Genomic DNA, 23,162 nt, shown 5'->3' with positions numbered 1-23,162 from the left:
ATTGAGGTCAACTGGGATCCACCAGCTACGAATGACCCCAATCAATTTTCTCTTAACTCAGACTATTGCTTTACACTCACACACAGTTAGCTCAGAAGTCATTTCTATCTCCCCAGATGCTCTCAAAGACTTTTACACTGACAACAGGACTTTTCCCTCTTTCTCTGTGCTTAACATCCCTGAATTTCTCAAGTGAAAGTCATTATCAAAAAATATTTCTACTAATCTGAATGAGAGCTCCTGGTGACTGAATTTTTAAGCCTAAGGGATATGCTGGTATAATTCAAATTGTATTGAGGTTTATGTTAGAGTTTCTGCAATAGAACCTCTGGTCAGGACCTTACGAAGAGTCGAAAAGTATTTGCTCCCTACCACAAGAATGAATTTCAAAGCTTTACTGAGGAACAGTTTTAAAATAGTTGCAAATAAATGTTTACAAAATATTTAGTAACACATTGCTCTTAAGCAAGCAAGCAATGTGGTCTTGTCTTCTTTTTAGTCCTGAATACAGTTCAGGACTAAAATAATTTTCCTCTCTGTGCTGTCAAAGATAGATCCTAAGCAACTTGCTTCTTCATCATCCCACAACTGAGATTCTGCTGCTCCTGGCTCCATTGCTGACAAAAATACTGAGTTCTCAGGTCTCATTTCCCTGTTGTAAGAGATCTGCAGTTCCGTTTCTGGATGAATCATCAATTAACATAAAGGCTGAAACGGAAACATACAAACCTTTCTGCCACATTTTCCAGAGTGAAACCTCCCATGCCTAATGAAAATGTCTCTTTGCGAAATGTTTTCAAACACAATGCATAAAAACTTTACATTTCATGCATATTAAACTTATATCTTTAACAGTTTCTTACAACCAAGTGGTATATCATTTTAATAAAATAGATCAATAAACAATCAGGAGATCAAATAATTGGAAGGGACTCAAAGATATAGCCTACCCCACACCCCAAACTCACAACAATACTTTGAATTTTATCCCAAGAGGAGAAAAAAGAACCCAACATTGAAAGAGCAGAAGCAGAAGTAAGTTTGAGAATATACACTTGCGAATAGCTCATAGCCTTGACTTGGAGGATAACATATAAACTTTTACTTAAAGATTTATTCCAGTTATATGCCCCTGATATATGCCAAATGTTGCTTCCCTAAGATTCATCTCTGTCCTTGGCATTTTAAGAAAAATTGTTGTGGGGTATTACTGCATGTTTTTAAATTTAACACCTTTGAATTACTGATAAAAGCTGAGGCTGAAATATCTAACAAAATAATTATGTCCTTACCTGATTTGTCAATCACTTCTTTTCTCAGAAGTTTTCTGTTTCCTCCTAAGGATCCAGAGCTCATCTGAATGCATAACCATTCCACCGTTTTTCATTCCATTTTTATGTGGATAAAGTTCCTGTGTACCAAAGAAAGTTACAAATCCATCGACAAGCATATGCAGCTGCTTCTACAGAACAAAAAAAGCAGGTATTCAGCATTGTGAATTTAAAGTAGCTATCACCTTGAGTTTATTAAGGACAAATCTACAGGGGGCATTTGTCCTAATGGCTTGATGTGGAATCTGTTCCATACATAGGAGTTAAAAAGCTTAATTGGGCAAATTGAAAGCTTGATCTTTGACTCTAGACATCTGAGTGCAAGTAATGGCTATACAGAGGTTAATTTTCTCCATCTCATAGGCAAAGAGGCTTTTCTATCTATGTTGTCTCCTTTAGATGCAGAATGTGAGCTCTCTATATAGGATGGCAGTTTATATTTTTTGAAACCATTCCAGCTGCCTGCATCAGTATGTATGGGGCAGTGGTTCCTAAGTTATTAAAAACCAGATTCTCTCATTTGCAATTATCGTTACAAAAAGGCATCAATACTAATGAGCCAAAGAGCTTTGGAGTGTAATGAGTATGTCACTCAATGGATTATAATGCACTTACGGCAGCCTGGCTACTCCACTCTCAGGAACGCAAAGCATAACACACATCAGCCAAGGATTATTTCCTCCCCAGCTCTGAAATAACTTCCCACTTTGACAAAGTAGAGATAAATGCAGATTGTGCTCAAGGCCTGCAAATCCTACAGGCAGGGGATTGTCCGTACCACGAGGCAACCCTAGGCAGCTATGCAGAGACACACTTTTTTAGAGAGAGAGAGAGAGCAGTGTTTTTGTTGTTGCCAATGCACGTGACAGAACAGACAGGGCAGGAGAAGGAAAGATGCTACCGGGCTAGTGGTAGAAGGAGACAAGTAAAAAATTAGGTAACAGAACACTGAGGCTGTTACCAGCTTAAAATGCAGCTAGGTTGCTGTTTTTATAAATTCAGATCAAATCAGGTTCAGGGAACAAACGCATAAGAAATGGCAGGATAGAAACGGGATAGATGTGGGGATTGTGGCTAATATCATATGCACACTGCTTCTCAAACCAGAGGTGGCAGCGCACTATGTGAAGAGTAAATGGGAGTGAGAGAGAGGTTCATTGTGTTGTGGGCTGCAGTCAGCTTCACCACCCACTACATCACTCAGACATAGGATTGCCAGAGTTCCGGGTCTGACCTGAAGTCTACAGGTTTTTCCTGGCGTCCTCCAGATGGCAGGTGGAAGGCTTGCATGTCCAGGAGTGTGGGAAGGACAATAATAAATGATGAAAATAATAATAATAGTAATAGTAATAATAATAATACTGTACATGCAGCTCACAAGCTGTAGAAACTACTGTGTCAGCTTTGACAGTAAAGAGTTAACTATCTGCCATGTCCATTCCTTTGGCTGGGAGGCAGTGCCTTGATAATGGATCACTTGAAAACCAATGAGGACCTTGAAGGACCACTTAAGTGATTTTTCTGCCTCTTGTAGCAATTACAATGGGCTAGATGCTGTATGATTTTTAATTGCATTTTTACAGCATCGTTTATTCGTATATATAGTACCCTGCTGCATTAAAATTTGGATTCCATGGAATACAATAAAATGCAATATAAGAAATAAAAGAAGCAATAGAAACACAATTTAAAATCAATATGAATATTTAATGTGATGGATGTGCTGCTTCCAGTCTTCAACCTCAAATCCACAGACATGTCAGAGACTACCTCAAAGAAGCCTGTGGACTGAAGACAACAAATTGGGAGCCCCTGCCATATAGGCTTCATGCTACTTATCAACTTGTTTCAACCCTTTTGTCTTGAGAAGATTAAAACATTGATGAGTTGCAGAATGACCTAAATTGGTTGCAAAAAGAATGTTAGCACCAGGCAAGTAGATGGTGAAAAGTTTAGGCTTAAGGTAGGCCCCAGGTCTGAAAAGACTGACGTTTCTAGAATGGGGCTTGTAGTATTCTCCTATCCTGGTTCCAGTCAGATCCAGATCTGCTTTGTTTGATAATGGCTGAATGATATAGATACCCTTTGACCAATTAATAAAAATGGGAACTTCATGAAATGAAAACAAAGCACAGCTCTAATAAGAGGTATGACAAGACTCTTGAGTCATATGGAAACGCTGCTATTAAAGTAAATTCAGCAAGCAGTGAACCATGTTATACCGTATTTTTCGCTCTATAGGACGCACTTTTCCCCCTTCAAAAATGAAGGGGAAATGTGTGTGCGTCCTATGGAGCGAAGACACCATAGCCCCGCGGCCCTCTCGTGGCTGGAGAGGTAACGCGCGGCTATGGCAGGAGCCTCCATAGCCGCGCGTCACCTCTCCAGCCGGGAGAGCGCGCGCGGAGCTAAAGCAGCCCCCCGCGACCCTCTCCCGGCTGGAGAGGTGACGCGCGGCTATGGCAGGAGCCTCCATAGCCGCGCGTCACCTCTCCAGCCGGGAGAGCGCGCGCGGAGCTAAAGCAGCCCCCCGCGACCCTCTCCCGGCTGGAGAGGTGACGCGCGGCTATGGCAGGAGCCTCCATAGCCGCGCGTCACCTCTCCAGCCGGGAGAGCGCGTACGGGGCTAAAGAAGCCATAGCCCCGCGACCCTCTCCCAGCTGGAGAAGTGACGCGTGACTATGGCAGCAGCCTCTCCGCTGCGCCTTTCCGCTGCTCCCTGACCTGCTCTTTGGGGCTGGTGGTGGGCTTCCCCCCGCCAGCCCCAAAGAGCAGGTCGAAAGGAACCTGAAGCCTGGAGAGCGAGAGGGGTCAGTGCGCACTGACCCCTCTAGCTCTCCAGGCTTCCAAGGTAGCCGCCTGAACGCACCTTAAACGGCACCTTGTTTTAGAGCGGGAAAACAAGAGGGGGGAAATTCTCCCACTCTCTGCGCAGCGCTTCCTGCCGCTTCGCTGAAGGGGCGCTGGGCAGAGAGCGGAAGAATTTGTTTCCCTTGTTCTCCCCCCTCTAAAACAAGGTGCGTCCTATTGTCCGGTGCGTCCTATGGTGCGAAAAATACGGTAATTTGTACTCTCATCCTCTGCAAGTAGTTCAGCTGCTGAGACCTTGACATTTTGGTGAGATGAGAGTATCAAGCCTAGAAATATAGGAAGCAATCAATAAACAGCCGCAGCATGCTTGACAGAAAGAGTTGAATGTATGAAAAAAATGTTCCCTTGTTGCAATTAAACATCAAATTGATGGGCATCAGTCTCCATAATATGCCCACCATAAACCTATGTTACGAACAACAGATCTCCCTGGATTAATGCAAAAGAAGAGTGTTGTTCGCTTGAAGCATATCCATAGTTATTATCCATAATGGGATTTGGGGCTGTTAGGTAAGCCTGTGAAGCAGTAGGTGGATTACTCACTTCCTTGTTTTCTGTAACTCTTTGCATGGAAATGGGGGGGAAATGGTCAAGGTCTGCTATGGCGTAAAATCTTCCTCCTCCTCATTAGAGGTTAAAACACCAGCCAAGCAGAAAAGCTGAATTAACAAACCTTCCCTTGACGCATATAGAGAGACATGAGCTGGTCAGTCAACTCATTTGCTCAGGACAGAGCTGTTGTTGCTATCAGGTCAGATGCTGGTCTACAAGTTGGTAATCTAAGGGTTTAGCAGACAAAGCAGCAGCAGCTGGTGCCCATTGGCACTGGTAGGGTGGAAGGTAGGGAGGCCAACAGTAGGTGGCGCCAGAGTCAATGAGAGGCAGAGCCAATCCATTCTAGTTTTCTCCCCATCCACCTCCCAGCTCAGTTCTACAAGGGCAACACTGAGTCTAAGGAGGGGGAAGCTGACAGCCAGAGCCACCCCTTAGACTGGTTATAGGAAGGCAGGAGGCTGGTGGGGCAGAACCCCATTTGCCATAATGGAACATCCTCCACTGAAACTGTTTCAACCTCCAAACTTCCTCTGATGAACTGACAGATAGATAGCTACAAAGAGTGCAAGGGCACGCTATTGAGAGAGCCACATTAAGCACATCCAGCACACATTTGAAGAGTGCTACTTCCCCCAAACAACCCCCTTCACAGAGCTACAATTCCCAGCAAATTCCCTTAGCAAACCACCGTTCCTGGGATTCTTTGAAGAAAGTAATGAGCTTTAAATGTATGGTGTGTACACAGTCACTTTTAGGTAAGAAGGAAATAGGAATGCTCAAGGCCAGGAGGAAAAACTTATCCTTAAATAAGGAATACAAATTTGTGCACAAAACAAATCAGGAAGTGGAACGTAAGTGTAAAAGAAACAAAGGCTGTGCACCCACCAAACATTTAAAGCACTCCACCTTGAAACCTGGGAATTGTAGTTTGCCCACCATAGAGCTGCAATTCCCAGCACCCTTAACAAACAACAGTTCTCAGAATTTGAGAAGGAGGAATATTCCTTAAATGTATGGAATGTATGCAATCAAAGGTTTTTGTGAGATGTAAGTGGCACCCTGTTTGCATACAAATATCAGTTGCAGACTTAGGGCAAATCACCATACAGTACTTCAGCGTTAGCTTTCGTTACCTATAAAATAAATGCTTACATACTTCAAACCATTAGTTGTAAATAATGATCATAAACCAGTCTGCGCATAAGAAGCAGTAGAAAACATTTAAAATTGTTATGGTCATTGGTTGATAGACAGGACTGCATGTGATGGGTAAGGGTTAAACTCACTTTGGGCTGTTGTTTTAAACAGAAAAACAGCACAGGCACCTTCAAAACTAAAACTTGTTGCAGCATGTACTTCTTTAAGTAAGATCCTGCTTCATCAGAGGTAATGTTTAACCTGGCCATTTCCCCCGGATTTATCCTGCTTTTTGAGGGAAGCACTTTCCCTTCCTCTGACCGAAAAGCAGCTGATCCTTTGCTGAATCTAAAGGGCATAAAACAGTCTCTAGATCAGCCTGGGAGTGGATCAAGTCTGGCAGTTCAAAAGCAGATCGTCCCAAGCAAAGCAACACGGTTTACTCACGAGTATATATTTATTAAGATAATGCTATAAATACACGCCACTAGTCCAGTCTGACAGCTCTGGCTCAAGAAGGTGTGACTCTATTGAATTGCTGTCATGCTGCAATTAAGATGGGTGTGCTTTGCCCGGCACACCACTGTGAGCTTCAGTGCTTTGGAATGTCTCCTTGCACACTCCTCGAAGTGTCCCTTCCGCTTGGGAGTATGAGATAGCAGCCTAGGAGTGAGCTATCAACTGACGGACCAAAAAATGATAAAGTCAGCAACCTCCTTCTTGAGGATTGTGAAGTGATGGGAACAGCCATTATTGGATTCCCCTGAAGATGCTCAACCCCACACTGTCCGCATTAATATACTACAGACTAGCTGACGGTGCACTCCGCTCTGCTTGCTTTTATGGCTCTCCATTTCATTCTCACGCTGCCAGGCGGCTCTGCTGTCAAAGCAGAAGATGGTCATCTCCCTAAAGCAGAGAAACCAAGAGGGTCCCAATAATCAATATCCCTCTTTCAATCGTAGCTATGAGTGCATATCCCCATATTTTGCCCTTCAATCTCAGCCAACACTGTTCCTTCCTCTAACCTGGGCTGCAGTTAGAACGTCATTCTATGTCAAATGTCCAGTATGCATCTAGAAAAAAATTATATTTTATATTCCACCACCACCACCCAGTCTGGTGGCGACACCTTAAAGGCAACAAATTAAGAGACATTTCTGGGAAGGCAGCCAATACTGGTGGAGGCCAAGGGAGGAAATCAATCTCCAACAATGAAATAAATTAAACACTGCCGCTATCTATCAATATTTGTCTCTGGCTCCAGCCAGCAGTGTTGAGAAAACAGACGGGCTTGTTTTCAAAGATAGCAGCGAGCTGGAAATGGGACTTTGCCTGTGCGACGAAAGGGCACTCGTTGCAGAGAGAAGTTAGTCATCAGATAGGGGACAAGCCTTGCAAAAGAAAAGGACACACACACAAAAAGGAGGATTGGAGATCTAAGGTGGAATTGGGTCTACAGTAGGAGAAAATATGAGAAAATGAAGATTGGCACCTGATGCTTGGAAAAAGATGAGTGGGTGCCAAAAAAGCGAGAGAACCCCCAGAGAGGAGCCTCTGACTGGGATCTCAAAGTGCAGGCAGGTACCCTTTCTTGCTTTGGGTGGGTGCAAAGACAGGAACTATCAGGGGTCAATACAGGGAGCATGGTCTGGAGGCAGGTCGAGGTCCAAACATGTGGCATGTTGTGTGTGTCAGTAAACAGCTAGGTGGTCAGGGGATACGCTAGTCTGTAAGGTAGACACTGATCCAGCACTCTGTCTCTGGCTTTTAAGTCAGAGCACTTCAGAGTCCCACCCAGACCACAGCGGCTGGTCATCAGCATTACCCAAGGGATTGTCCACTTGCGAGGAGCTGCTCCCTCTCATTTAGTGTCCCCTGTCTCCGTGCTGTTTCAGCAATGATTTGACAGTTGTCCTCTAAACTAAAGGATAGTGAAAAGCAAGTCCAGTGAGAGGCATGGCCTCGGGAGAGTCCCAAGAGGCAGACAGAAAGGTTTGGCCGGCTGTATTACCTGTTGTTGGAAACCACAGAAGAGGAGAGTGCTCTTGTGTTTGAATCCTGCTTGCTGGTTTCCCACAGGCATCGGGTTTGGCCACTGTGAGAACAGGATGCTGGAATAGGTGAGCCTTTGGTCTCATCCAGCAGGCTCTTCTTATCTTCTTAGGTATTTGGTCTCCCATGCCTAAGGTTCCCCCTTTATACACTATGTTGGATCTCTTTGTAAAGTGATATATCCTTCCTGACAGTGTTTTGTTGCATCTTGTAATTTAATTAATAAAAATATTTAAGGAAGATTTCTTAAATGTCTTCCATCTCCTCTCTGTCCATCTAGAGCAGTGATGGCCAAAGCTTGGCCCTCCTGCTGTTTTTTGGGACTACAATTCCCATCATCCCTGACCACTGGTCCTGTTAGCTAGGGATGATGGGAGTTGTAGTCCCAAAACAGCTGGAGGACCAAATTTGGCCATCACTGATTTAGAGCAAGGGTAGCCAATGTGTTGCCACCCAGTCATTGTTAGATTCTAGCTCCTATCAGACACAGGCAACCTAGGCACTGGTCAGGGATAATGGAAGCTGAAGTCCAACATCTGGAGGGTACCACACTAACCATTTCTGATCTAAGAGTTCATTGGCTGCACATCCCTAAAACCCTGCCCTGCTATGATCCATTGGTTTCTGTGAGACCTGCTTTCAACTAATTGTGCTTTGCATCACAGCTAAAGGAAGGAAACCCATAAAGTAAGGCAGAACAGCTCCCAACTTAGCCGCTGACATTCCACAACTTTTGCTGACACACAAAGACACTCGAGCATGCCAAGTGCTAGCAAAGCCTTCGCTCGCTTTTAAAAATAACTTATGAGCGATTCAGTGATTAAAGCACAATAATTTTAAAACGTAGGTTTTCAGCACACAAACATACTTTTAAAGTGGGACAAGGTTGTCATTTCAAGCAATTAGCTCATTATTCTTGTGACAGATTGACGATGACCTTTTATATGCCATCACATTATGGAAATTAGTATCTTCATTAAAAAATGTAATAATAACCCCCCTTTAGGAGCTGCAGAAGTCACTTGTTCTCAGTTAGCACAGGCAACATCTAACAGCCCCGTCAGATGAGCAACGCAGAGCTTTGTTAAGTGGTCTTCTGCTCCCGTTCCCTAGAGCAGGCCACTCAACCAGAGGTACACATCATACTGATGACTCCAAGGATGTGTGTCATGCTCTCGTGGGTGTCTAGGGTCCCTGTCCCAGGTGATACAAGCCTCTTAGCAAAACACTCACCAATGAGGGCAAGGGTGCAGCAGAGTCCCAACAAACCAAGGTCAAGCATGGAGACTCAGTCTAGGTCCAAAACATGATGCAGAGTCCAAGTCAGGCAACAGTCTAAGATCAGTATTGCAAGGTGTTCAGGCAAGGTACAACATTGCAAGAAAGGTGGGTGGGGACAAGAATCAGGTACAAGGAGCCAGAGACCAATGTTGTTCTGAACAACTAGAGGACTCAAGAGGGAGGACCTGATACACGCTGGCCTCCTAGCCTAAAGCTACTGGCAGTCAATGGGTTTCAGGGGTTTCTTAATCCTGAGTCTCATGACGACTCTGGGTTTGTAGATGCATGTTATGCCATTACTGTTTGGCTTGGATAGGGACCTTTTGGCACCAGCATTCTTGAGTCCTGTGGGGCAGGTTTGGCTTCACCTCCTCTTACATCTCTTCTCTGTTCAGAACAGATGTGAGGGTGGGATCCAATGAAATGTGGGCATTTAAGTGGAGAAGGGGGGTAAATGTAGGAGGGGCTGAACCACTACTGAGCAGGAAAAGCAAACAGTCCCTCGTGCATTATAGATTTTTGAGAGGATATTTACTACCAACCTTCGCTGGGGCCATAGGAAGTACCAACAGCACACTGGCACCCACAGGGGCCACACTGCTGACCCCATGACTTAGGTCAACATCTGAAATGATGCTTTTCCTTTTTGGGAACTCTCCTAGGTCCTGCAGAAATCAATATCCACCCCATATCTGTTATCTGTTGCCTAATACTTGCTGACTAGCTCGAGATGAATGTGGCTCAGCTGGAATAGGCATCCAGTCTTGCTCGACACTCCATACATTTTCCTCCCAGCTGCCACGGTTCATTCATCTGACAACAGGAGTTGCATGCAGCCTGGCTCCATGGAAACATGGTCAAACACCAGGCCAAGTGACAATCTATTCCCTTAGAAAATTCTTTCCTTAATCAAAAAAGAGCTCTTTCATGTATTGCAATATTATAATCCCAAACGAGATTAGGAAGTGCTCTCTGTAATTGTTTGAAGTTAAAATTAACAACGAAAACTCATTAAATGTTTAAAATGTCAAGGAAGGGGAATGGCATTTTGGAAACTTTCTCAGAGTTAGCCAGTATGGCAATCAAACTTTACATGGGTCATGGCCAGGAGCTTCCTCAAGACCATAAGGGGATGCCATGACATAGCTGCAGCAATGGGAGAAAAAAATAAATTTAAGGAGAGAAGTTCAGAACAGGATGACAAAGGCGGATGAGAGGTATCCTACGCAGGGCTTAAGTACGCTAACATTCGCACATCTGCAGGCTGAAATAAACTGAATAACAGGTTTTCAAATAAGAACACTCCATGATTTTTATACATTATGGGCTACTGGCATTCCAGTCATTCATCCACGTCTATCACTACAGAACAAATTCCACACTGCACTACCGTGCAATCCAGCTCTCCCCATGGACATCTTTTTTTAAGTAGAAGTCACAGGACAAGCACTATTGATGCTGCTGAATGGTCCTCTATTGTACTGTGCTTTTGCTCCAATGAAGCAGAACAAACCCTTATTTTTCTTTGTTTATCGGAGGTGGGAAAAGATGGGGGCAGGGGGGAAAGTAGCATAATGGTACTGCCTGTCCAACATAAAAACACAATCCATGCAGCTCCTGCTCACTTCAGACACACCAGGACTAATAAGGCAGGATCGGAATTATGTTAAATGGAATTGAACTCCTACGGAGCTCATCAGATTCTCTTAGCAAAGTAAGCTGATAAGGTACAGTGTCCAGATTTTACCAGCTTTGCTCTAGAGCCACGAAGGCTGGAATCTCTCACTCTCTGGTTTGATGAAAGCTTAGATCCTGCTTCAACCTAAAGGCAGTCTCTTGAAGAACTTAGCAGCTCATGAGTCACAATCGCCCTCTACCACAGGGTAGCCTTTGGGTGCTTACACGCTGTTGCTATTTTCGAGTGAGATTCAATCAGATACTGGAAAATTGAGGCTGCACTATTAAGGTTCATAAGTGGTCTTCTCCCACCTCCCAAATAATTATTTTTTTGGACTTTTTGCAATATGGAAAATGACAGGAAAATTCACTGGGAAGTGTAGGATAACGATTGCTTGATGCAACATCATCAAGAGTCAATGTCATGTAATCTCCTTGCAAACAAATCAAGATGCCCAGTAAAATAAGTTGCCTGGAGACACCATTCATTCATTCAGAATCATTGTACCTCACACTCTTTAGCGCCCCAAAGGCTCCCAGAGTGACTTACATACAATGACCAACTTGCATAGTTCTGGGGTTGGAGTTGCCTGATGGAGCTGGGCTTTTAGCTCTGCTTCCCATCTCCCCCACTGATTAAAGTGGCAATATCTGCAATATATACACAAGGACATGCAAGTAATACACGGATCTCAACTCATCTGATGACCTTAATAGGTGGGACAGAAGGGCCCCCAGAGTCAAACTGTGACTGTTTACAGATATATATGTATTGCACAAGATTACTGAACGGCAATATTTTGTCACTCTAATCTGCAGAGAAAAATAACTAAATGGCTAGCCAAGGATATGGAAGACTTAGGGCCAATGCGTACCATCACCAGGCATGCATATGACCAAGCTAATTGCTTTCTCACTCCTTATATATCATGGATCCCGTTTTGGTCTCCCCTGTAAACCTTTCACGTGTGGGTTGAATAATGTGCAGGAATGATAATTGGGGGTGGCCCAGGAAGCCTGAGGCATGGGTCTTTTGAACTGGGCCCCAGACATTCTGGACCATCTTAATTTGCTCAGAGGCCTAAATTTGTATCTATGCATATAAAGCAAGAGATGCAAGTTTTATGCAAATAGGCTGTGCCCTGAGCTGTTAAAGTACCTAGCAACATCTCTGGTTAAGTGAAACAGAAATTGCTCATAGCAAACGGTGGTGATAACCCATTTCTTATTACTGTGGAACCAGAAATAAAAAGGGACTATCGCAGAGGGACAGATACATCTGTCAATTTTGGTTTCCAATTTTTCCAGTCTTAAATTCAGTTCTCCACATTCTCTCATCAATTTGTGATCTTAGAAAAAACCCTGCATTTTTGTGCAAAGTGCTTTGTTTGTATGCAATGTTCTCGAACACAGTGCCTTTTTGTAAGCTATTTGCACAAACATATATGCATATTTATGGATATTTTTACCATAGTAGATACACTTTTGTACACATTACTCCACTGGGGAACTGAATTGTAAAATTCAGAGAAGTGAGAATTTCCAACAATGGCTATGTTTTTGTTTGTATACTGTTTTGGAAAGGTGAACTTTATATGCAAACTGAACTGAATTTCTTCCCTATACCTATCCTCACATGCAAGCTTGGTCCTGTGCTCAAATTTGTTTACTAAACCTCAAGGGAAAAAATGTACTGCTAAAGTCATGTTACATAACACAACTGGAAAAAAGTTATGCTTCCCTAGGTGGGACCCAACCTCTGAGACTGAGCTAGTATTTGTTTGAATATTTAAAAAATGTAACAGCAATGTCTGTGAGATGGGATTATGGTCTGGGAGACTTTTTTCTTAAGAAGAATGAATCAAAGCATCATTACTCCACGTATAGCACAAGGCAGATATTACTTAGGAAGACACTGATAGCTAGCTACATACAATTGACTGTCCCAACCAGGGATGCGTGGATCAAAAGTTGTGTGTAGACAGTTCAATGGTGCTCAGATGTGGAGGCATCTAAATCCACATGTAGCAGATGTATTTGGGCACATAGATGTTCTCTGCTAGACCAGGGCAACTAACTATGCCTGGCATAGTTGAACAAGGGCTGGGTAGAGCACTCAAATTAATAAAAGGGCTGGGTAGAGCACTCAAATTAATAAAAGCTGGAAGTTGGCTGGCAGGCAGTGAGGAATAATCATCTGACTTCCCTACAGCTGATGAGCAAGAGCAGGCCCTGTGATTTAGACAGGAGGAAAAGGAGGAGGCGTCAGATGATCAGAAGGAAACCAGACCTCCCACCCAGAAGGGTTTTCTACTGATTTCTGTGCTGGTTTGTTTTCATATGTGTTGTTTTAGTTTGGGACCATAGCTATATTTTATTGTTTCTAAATTTATGAACTGCCCAGTGGACATTGCTAATTGCCCATCATATCTAAATGCTAAAAATAAATAAGCCAAGCTCACTTCTGGTACTGGATACTAGCGGGGAGAAAATCTTATGGGGGGAAAAGACTGGAAGGGAAAGATCACGGGCAGGGAAGGATTTACTACCCCAACTGCACAGTCTTTTTGCTTCAAAAATCAGACCTCCTGATCCTACTTTATGCATGACTGGGAAACAACGTTTAAATATACAAAGAGTAAGTCAGACCACTAATATTTGTCCATTTTTGAGTGTCACATTTTAAAATGGATGGAGACAGCTTGGAGAAAATATACACAGAAGCGTAAGAAAATACAGTCAGGATGTAAGCTGGGAAATGTGTGTTTATTATTGAGAGCAGAAGATTAAAACTGCAAACATTTATAGCTATTTAAAGATGGCAGTATTTAATGTAGAATGAGAGGCAAAGGTCACAATCCAGCACAGATTTGAATCAGTTGCCTTACATAGCCCCTACCTATGCATTTTTACTTGAATGTCAATCCCTCTGTGTTCAGTGGCACTTACATGCTTTTGAATTATGGTGCTGGAGGAGACTCTTGTGAGTCCCATGGACTGCAAGAAGATCAAACCTATCCATTCTGAAGGAAATCAGCTCTGAGTGCTCACTGGAAGGACAGATCGTGAAGCTGAGGCTCCAGTACTTTGGCCACCTCATGAGAAGAGAAGACTCCCTGGAAAAGACCCTGATGTTGGGAAAGATGGAGGGCACAAGGAGAAGGGGACGACAGAGGGCAAGATGGTTGGATAGTGTTCTCCAAGCTACCAGCATGAGTTTGACCAAACTGCGGGAGGCAGTGGAAGACAGGAGTGCCTGGCGTGCTCTGGTCCATGGGGTCACGAAGAGTCAGACACGACTAAACAACAACAACACACACTTGGAAGTTCGTCTAGGGCTGCGGTCAGAGACTGCGGTTCTATGTGTGAGACACGATGGCAGGGGTGGGGAGTTTGTAGCCCTCCAAATGTTGCCGTACTCCAACTCCCATGATCCCTGGCCATTGACCATACTGGAATGGGACAGGCGGGCGTTGAAGTCTAACAACACCTGGAGGGCCATGGGTTTTTAGCAGTTTTTGTTTTAACTTTGTTCACCACCCTGAAATTTTATGATATGGCAGTATAGAAATACTTCTATAAAAAGGTACCAACAAACAACTAAATAACTGAATATGAGCTGACTTAGACCCTGCAATCTTCACCTGAGGTCCTTCTTTGTGTGCCTCCTCCATGAGAGGTCTGGAGGGTGGTAACCTGAGAATGGGCCTTTCCTGGAGTGGCTCCATGCTAGTGGAATGCTCTCCTCAAGGAGGCCCGCTTGGTGCCTTCACTACATATCTTTAGGCGCCAGACAAAACCATTCCTCTTCTCCCAGGCCTTTGTTTAATTAGCCAATCTATCTCAAGAGGCAGCTGAACCTATAGAGAACAGCAGGCAGGAAGACAAACCACTTTCCAAACTTCAGCTAGTCTAAAACATTAGGGTGGAATTGCTTGAATTATCAAAGAAACCCCATTTCTGAGAAGAACTAAAATACAGCTACTTGGCATAACCAGGAATTTTGGAGACTGTTGATAGAGCTGGTTCTCCTATCCTGCTCTTATTCTCAGACTTTGTTGCTTTTGCTTTCGAGTTATTTTCTATTCACTGTCTTTTCCAGGCAGAGCTAGGAGAGACTGCTGTCTGAAATCCTGGAGACACACTTGCCATTTAATATGGACAGTACTGAGCCAGATGGGCCAATGCTCTGATTCAGTACACGACAGATTCCTATGTGAAAACAGCAATAACTATTAAAAGTAATAACTACAACAACTGTCAGCTCTGCTAGAGGTAGTCACCATATTGTATTGCAAGGATTTCCCTATATTAATTGGGCACTCAGGATATGCCATATCCAGACAAGATAGAGGTCCTGGTCATTGGGAGTTTCAGATGTTTGTGGATATTTAGTCAATCAGTTCTGGAAGATCATGTTCACAGTTGGGGTGGGTGGGTCTTCTTTTATCCACGGATATATTTTGTAGATTTGGACTTGCCTAAAGAGAAAAGATCAGGCTTTGGTCAATCCTGCATTATATCCTCCAGTATACCTGAAGGCACGTCTCCACCCCCATGAGGTTACAGGGAACCAGGCAGAGGGCGTTCAAGGTAGTGGAGCACGCCCTGTGGAACGCCCTCCCATCAGATGTCAAGGAAATAAACAACTATCTGACTTTTAGAAGACCTCTGAAAGCAACCCTGTTTTGGGAAATTTTTGATGTCTAATGTTTTACCATTTTTTATGTGCTGTAAGCCACCCAGAGTGGCTGGGGAAACCCAGCCAGATGGGTGGGGTATAAATATATCATCATCATCATCATCATCATTAGCTGGAAAGTGCTCTTCCTATGTCTGCCTTTGGAGACAGTCTATAAATTTCTTTTGCTTCAGATTGTGTCCACCAGAGTTCTAACTTGAGCCTTCAGATCGGATCATACGGTGTGATTCACACTACTCTCCTATTATGTCGTCTTCACAAACTACCCTTTTATCCCTGGGCTGAATTCAAAGGCCCATTTTTCAACCTTTAAAGTCATGAATGGCCTGGGAGTGGGGTGCCATACAAAAACATTTGAGATCTGAGATTAATGTCTAGGCCCTGCTGTCTATCTGCATCACCACTGTTTTGTTTGGTGGGTTATGTATGAAATACAGGGCCTTTTCTGGAGAGACACTAATCTTATGGAAGTTCCTTCCCAGCGGAAATCCGCCTTGCTCCATTTTTGGTTGTTTTTCAAGAGGCAGTTAAGAGCCAATGTTTCCAACAGCTATTTTGCTGTTGATTTGTTCATGATTTGATCTGCTGCTCGTGATACAGTTTTCTTTACGCATTGTTTCTTTTTTTATTGTTCATATTAATTTGTCCTTTTATGTATGTTTTATTTTGTTTTACAGTTGCTTGTAAGCCACTTCGATGATCCCACAGAGAAAAGGAGGGTAAAAATTGCTGGCTCTCAAATCATGTCAACATTTCTAGTTTGAAGTGTGTCACTGCTCCATGTTGACACAATCTACACACTACAGGAAAAAGCTAAGTGGGGAGGGACAGCTTCCATTATATCTGCACTTGAATGGGCCTTCCTTCCTAGTACACATTTACTGTTATAAACGTCAGCACTTCTCAGTGAGTCACTGGAGGATATTTGATATAAAGCTAAAATAGGAAACTGTATATTCTTCTGATTAAATTGAGGATGGTCAGAGAGGTTTGCGATTTCAGCTGCATCCAACAGGAAAGCTTGTAGGCCACAACAGATAATGCTTTGGCAAAGAAGGAGAGGATAAGGAGAAAAGGTGAGAGGTCAGTGGAACAATGAACTATGTTTTTTTGAAAACAGCTACCGGTAATCTGAAAGAACTCAAGTCATTACATTCACCACAGATACAATGATGGCACTTTGCAAGGCACATTTCAAAATCATTATGTCATTATTTATGTGAGAACATTCAGAACATTACTGAAAAGCAAAAATAAATAAATAAATTTAGATGGAAGAAAGTTATATTTAAAGCACCCTCCCAAAGAATCCTGGGGAATTCTTTGTCAAGAATGTACAACTTGCTGTTGAAATGGAATACACAGGATGAAACGGTTAAATCAGCTATGATTAAATGGGCACAAGATATTGGTCATGACATTATGTTTGCTGACTGGGAACAGTTATGGACCACCGGTATAAAGTTCACGGCATGTAATGCCTTAAGAGAGAATATTATGAAAATGATTTATAGGTGGTACATGACCCCAGTCAAGCTTGCAAAAATCTATCATTTGCCCAATAATAAATGCTGGAAATGTAATGAAACTGAAGGTACTTTCTATCACCTTTGGTGGACGTGTCCAAGGATTAAGGTCTTCTGGGAAATGATCTACAATGAAATTAAGAAGGTGCTTAAGTGTACCTTTCATAAGAAACCAGAGGCTTTTCTCCTGGGCATGGTAGGCCAACTGGTGTCAAAGAAAGATAGGACGTTTTTTATGTATGCTACAACAGCAGCAAGAGTTCTACTAGCAAAGTATTGGAAGACACAAGAACTACCCACGCTGGAAGAGTGGCAGACGAAGGTGATTGACTATATGGGACTGGCGGAGATGACGGGCAGAATCCGTGACCAAGGGAAAGAGACGGTGGAAGAAGACTGGAAGAAATTTAAATTTTATCTTAAAAACTGTTGTAAAATTATTGAGTGTTAAAATGTCATGGGTAAGGTAAAGCAGATTTGCAGCGATAAATGATTGGATAAGAGAAAAAAGGTTAAAGAAAGGGAATTATAAGTAATTTAGATCAGGGGTTGCTGAAAAAGTTTAAAACAGGGATGCAGAAAAGGGAGGCATGGGGAAGTCGTCGAAATTGGGTATAAGGAAAAAAGGTTATGAAATTATACATGTTTATATGTTTGTTTGTTTTTGTATTGTTATTTGTAATGTCTTATAATATATGTTGGAAAATCAATAAAAAATTTATAAAAAAAAAAAAGAATCCTGGGGAATTCTAGCAAGACCAAGAAAGCAGAACCCTCTGCACACTTACTTTGGAAAGCCCCATTAGTGGGGCCATGCAGGTAAGAAGTAGAGTCACACAAAGAGGAACAAGCATGTGTGTATGGCATCAGATGTCTACACTGACTGGCAGCAGCTCTCCAGATGTTCTGGCAGGAGTCTCTCCCAACCCTACCTCAAGATGCTGGGGCCTTCTGCTTGCAAGACAGATGCTCTACCACAGATGCCTCTATAACACCCACAAAGGCATCCTGTCCAAGTGTTTTCTGCTTTTAACTCTTACAGAGTAATGCCTTGCTGCTGGGGACCATTCAGTATGGGTTAAATCTCTCTCCAGAAACACTGCCTGAGTGCAGAGTACGTAGAGGTGCACTGCACCCCTATAAGGCACATACATCTTGACTGTCATAAAGATAGGCACTTTAATAGTCTAAGCACTTTTCTTGGCAGTTTCTGCTTTTGTCATACTAGCTGCCATACCCCAGGAGTTGAGTGTGCCCAGGAAGATTTTGGACCCCACCCCCACATCAGTAGACTCTACCCACTCTGGGCCATATCAAAAACTGATATTAAAAATCTCCCTATTTTCAGTCATGATTTGGCATGGGGCACAGGAAGGCGCTGCTTTAGGAATATAAACCAATGCTCCATTGGGGTGCAGAACTGGTTGCACTGTTCTCTGAATGCTGTCCAAAGTGAATAGCTGAAACATTTGTCAATAATGTAAGCTGCAAACAAGATGTCTCCAGTTTGTAGCAAATGCCATGGAAATGCTGGGTGGTCTTCATTTCTCTTCCCCATCTTTCCCGCGGATAACATGGCGATAGCACAGTAGCCTAATTTACAGGATTGTTGGGAGGGTTGCTCACAGTGAAAAACTTTGAACGCTTAAGGGAAATGCTACACAAATATAGAAATAAATTACACATGCTTGTTAACATAAACTGTAACTCCATCCAAGCTGTTTTTCTCAGAATAGACTTTAATAGCTGTTACCAACTCCCTGTTTCCTCCAGGCGCCACTGCTTCAATGACAGGGCAAAAAAGGAAAGAAGGTCGTGAAGGCTTTCCTCATAAAAGGGTCATTACTAACAGCATCTTGACCTTTGTGTACAAAGGTTTCTCAAGAGTGAATGAATAAAATCCTTCTGTCTTATATTGTGACTAATTAGGCAACGCTAGCAAACTCATTCTTAGCATCTTCTTGGTTAGTGGGTTAGTAATTTTCTCTTCCAAGTGAGTAAAGGAGAAACATTTAACCAAAATTTGACTTTTTTCCTTTCACTTCAGGTTAGGGCTAGTAAAACATTTGTAGGGATTACTTATTCTTTAACATTTATTGTATGGCTGAACTAGTCTGCTTATTTTGCAGGGTGGTGGCAGCAGCAGAGGAACCTACTATTTCATTGAGTTTGGCTTTTCTATTATTACTTTGGAATTTAACTACAATTATGGAAGACAGACAAAAAAATAAAATTTAAAAACAGCCTCTTTATTCATATGGCCATACCATAAACAAGTTATTCTTTAGTAGGTTGTATAGCATCTCATATTGCTTTAGAACCTTTCAACCCAATATTCTTAGTTCCATCACATTTTAGGGCAAACGGTGCCAACAGTACACAGTTTAATTTGTAACAATTTCCAGAGAGATAATTTAATCTAATCTGTAGCATTGCAATTTTAAGGACATACACCTGTATTAATTAGAAAACACTAAATTTATCTTGGAAAATTATAATACCTCAGTATAATTTTTAAAAAAATTGTAAGTGTGAAAATGGTACGAGACACTTGGAAGAGAGATTCTTACTATCTCATAGCAGAGTTGGCACAATGACGATTGCTCAAAGCACATTAAAACTTGATTAGACTTACATCTACCCATAACCACCTTCCCTAAAACAAAACTTAGGCTAGAATAAAACAGAGACACTTAGCTTTGCAAGTAAGTGAAGATTGTACTCACAGAGTTTCAGGAGTTACAGCAAACAACTGTTGATAGTAGAATAAAGAAGGAAAGGTTCCAAACAACTTAAGAAAACAAAAGAACTTGATTTCCTTACAGAATAATCATGCAGTCTGCAAGCTGTAAACATCTCTTATTTTGCTGACATGGTTTTCCTTCAGCAGGGAGCCATCTGCATGACTCCCTCCTTCCGGGAAGGCAGAGGGAGAAGGGAAAGGGAGGAAGAGGCAAAGGCTCCTGGGATCCTGTTGAACCCTTCTCAATGGGAATTTAAGCTCAGTGCTTGGGTTAACTCTTTCATGCAAGTCAATAACTGTGTTGTTGTTTAGTCGTTTAGTCGTGTCCGACTCTTCGTGACCCCATGGACCAGAGCACGCCAGGCACTCCTGTCTTCCACTGCCTCCCGCAGTTTGGTCAATAACTGTATATTGCAACAATAACAAATCTTGTCGATCTCTCGAAAAGCCAATCTTCAGGTAGCAGATGGTGATAATGCTGCGGGATGGGACAGATAAGGTTGGCAAGCTAAAACACTTCTGTATACCAAGAAGCAAGTTCCACTGAGTACAATCTATTTTAAAAGTTTATTATTTAATTAGTTTATGAATCACTTCCCATGAATTTAAAAAACAGTAGAAACCCTACATGAAAACTATGATAAAATATAAACGCAGTGAAAAACAACAACACCAGCACATACATAAAAATCAATCCAAACCTAAAGACAAGATACTAACTTGGATTAAGGTTTTAGAAGGCTTTCTCTCAGGACATGGCCAGTCTACAACTCTCACTGCCCCTGACTATGTTCTCTGGGGCTGAGGGGTGTCCAGCAACAGGCTCCTTGCACTGCAGTGCAGTATTGACAGCATAAACCATTTAAAATCGGAGAGAGCAGCAAATCATCGCCTTCTCTAGAAATTGGGCCTAGTCTTTCCTGCTCATAGTTATGCTGGGGGGGTGGGGAAGCAATTTGGTTCCAAACTAGGACTAACTAGGCCCCTTTTCTTTTTCTAGTCGTTACTAAAGGGGCTACGGTAGAGTCCTAGAAAGGGAGATCTGCTGTTGCTCATTGCTCTTTTTAAAATAATTCTTTTATAAAAAAAAACCCGAGGGAAATGTGTGACAGAACTTATTTATTTGCGCGGGCCCAACACCGGCCCTTTCAAACCACCCTTTCCTACGGAAGCCGCATGGAGGACAACCTTCCTGCATCAGCGGCCGTAAATGGAACAGCTCCCAGAGAGAAAGAGAGAATGTGCTAACCGCTACTAGAGCCTTCTGCGAATTCCTCCTCCCCCCCTCCCTTCGCTCCCCCCACCTTCGCTCTCAACTCATGAAAGGGCCACTGACGTCACCCGCTCACTCTCCGCGCGGCTCGCTTCACGTCACGCTGCGCCCCGCGCGCCGTCCCTGCCGCCGGGCCAATCACACGCGGAGAAGGTTACCGGCCTATTTCCACCCCTCCCTCTCTCCCTCCCTCCCCCTTCCCACAGCCTCTCTCTTTCGCCTGAGCGGAGGGGAGGAGATAGTGCGCGAGGCGTATTTCGGAGAGGGGGGAGAGGGGGCGAGTCTCCAGGCGTCGACCAATATCTTCCGACGCCGGGGGAGGGACTTCCGCCCGGAGCCGGAAGCGGGGCTCGTGGGTCTCCCTGGCGCTCTCTCTCTCTTTCCCTCGCGCTCCGTCTCTCTCTCTCTCTGTCTCTCTCTCTCTCATATGCGAGCGAATTGTCTCCGCTGCTTCTTGGCGCCCAGAAGCCCCGGGGCCCGGACACCCGCCGCCGCCGCCGCTCTCTCTTCCTCCTCCCGCCTCTCCGCGCCCTTCCCTCCCTGCTTGTCGCTCCTCCTCCTCCCCGCCGCCGCCGCCGCCGCCACTCCTCCTCCTCCCCCGCCTGGGCCCCGCTGCCGCCCCCCGCCGCCCTCTCTCTCCGTCTTTCTCTTTCTCTCACCCCTTCCTGGGATTCGGCAGCGGCGGCGGCGGAGGAAGAACGAGAAGGAGGCGGCGGCGGGAGACGAAGACGGAGGCCGAGAGAAGCAGCGGCGGCGGCGGCGGCAGCAGCGAAGGATCCCTCAGGCCGGCCTCCGAGCGCGATCCCTCCCGGCCCGCCGGGGCCTTGCTGGCTGTTGGCTTGACAGGTGAGTGGAGGCCGCGTTCAGTAGCAGTCAAGTGGCGGCAGCAGGGCCGCCGCTTCCTCCCGTCACCGCCCCGAGCCGCCGCCATTTTCTCACCCGAGGCCGCTCGCGGTGGGGGGCGGGGCTGGCCGCTGCAGGGAACTGGCCCCGGTTTCGTGGCCTTGCTCCTGCCGGGAGCTCCGCACTGCGTCGGCTTCGGCCTGGTCGCCGGCAGGGAAGCGCTGGGCCCGGCGGCAGCGGCGGCATCTTCACGTGTTTCGTTTCCTTCTCCCTCCTACACCCTCGGATTTGGTGTGGGGGGGGGGAGAGAAGGAGGGAGAGATTGCCCTTTTAAGTTGATCCCAGGCTGGCCGAAAACGGAGGACACCCCACCCCCATTGGGGACCCGCCCCAAGCGGCAAGCCAAAGCTCCCCCTCGCTTCGTTTCCTCAAGCTCCCCCCAAACCCCCACCGCCATAGTCCTCCTTGACTCACACCCTTATCTAAAGTTAGGAATTCAAACACACACGCCCTTCTTCCATACTTGCAAAGGGTTTGATTTAAGTGTGACAGGAGGGTGACTTTCTACTGCTTTCTCAGCGTCTCCGGGCCGTGATTTTGATCATTTGGTGACTTTTGCCGAACTTTAAAGCTGGCAGTGAGTTTGCTGCAGTTCAGTTGAACGCGAGAGGTCTAGGGGGGTCTTGTGTCTAAATGGTTGGCTCTCCTTAGTTCTGCATTTGAAAACATGGTGTGAGGTCGTCTGGGTCTGAAGTTCAGTAGCTGAGAAGGTGGGAGTCTGAGCCTTCCTGATGGACTGAGGAAATATGTCAGTTCCGTGTACTCACTGCGATGAAGTGGATTGTGTGCTGCTGCTGCTTTTCTTTTTCTTGCAAGTGCCATACTTTTTGTGCCATTTATCCTAACCTAAGAGTGAAATGAGTTTTGGAACTCTTATGTTATGATGATACTTCATAACTGCTCCATTCCTGCCAACTTTCATCACTGCACAACCAGCTCAGCCTTTTGCTGCTGAGGATACTGTGTGCTGTATAAGAGCTGTAATAACAGAGCCATTTAATAGCCACTCTGATAGGTTTCCTGTTACGCCATTTCTGGTTTCACTCTAGTTTCTCTAATTTAGCTATTTCGGGTGGCAACTTAGGTCTGCGTTGCTGGATGCTATTCA

At 44.3% G+C, this 23,162-nt stretch overlaps 1 protein-coding gene and 1 long non-coding RNA gene across 2 annotated transcripts in view; one reads left to right on the top strand and one right to left on the bottom strand.

Moving 5' to 3' along the window:
- Nucleotides 1-570: 570 nt before the first annotated feature.
- LOC128424174 (uncharacterized) lies at nt 571-20,172 on the bottom strand. The gene is made up of 3 exons (XR_008332943.1): nt 19,862-20,172; nt 1,293-1,411; nt 571-708 (listed from the first exon to the last, which is right to left on the bottom strand). It is a non-coding gene; the product is annotated as an uncharacterized LOC128424174 (long non-coding RNA).
- A 1,292-nt stretch (nt 20,173-21,464) lies between these two features.
- The window catches only part of LARP4B (La ribonucleoprotein 4B), a 60,815-nt gene continuing 59,117 nt past the window's right edge, over nt 21,465-23,162 (top strand). Inside the window, exon 1 of the mRNA XM_053410055.1 lies at nt 21,465-21,997. The gene's annotated coding sequence lies outside the window, so the exon portion shown is untranslated. The remainder of the gene's footprint in view (nt 21,998-23,162) is intronic.

This window comes from Podarcis raffonei, chromosome 12 (genome assembly GCF_027172205.1).
Source record: "Podarcis raffonei isolate rPodRaf1 chromosome 12, rPodRaf1.pri, whole genome shotgun sequence".
Lineage (NCBI taxonomy): Eukaryota > Metazoa > Chordata > Lepidosauria > Squamata > Lacertidae > Podarcis > Podarcis raffonei.
This window is presented reverse-complemented; position numbering and strand designations above follow the sequence as displayed.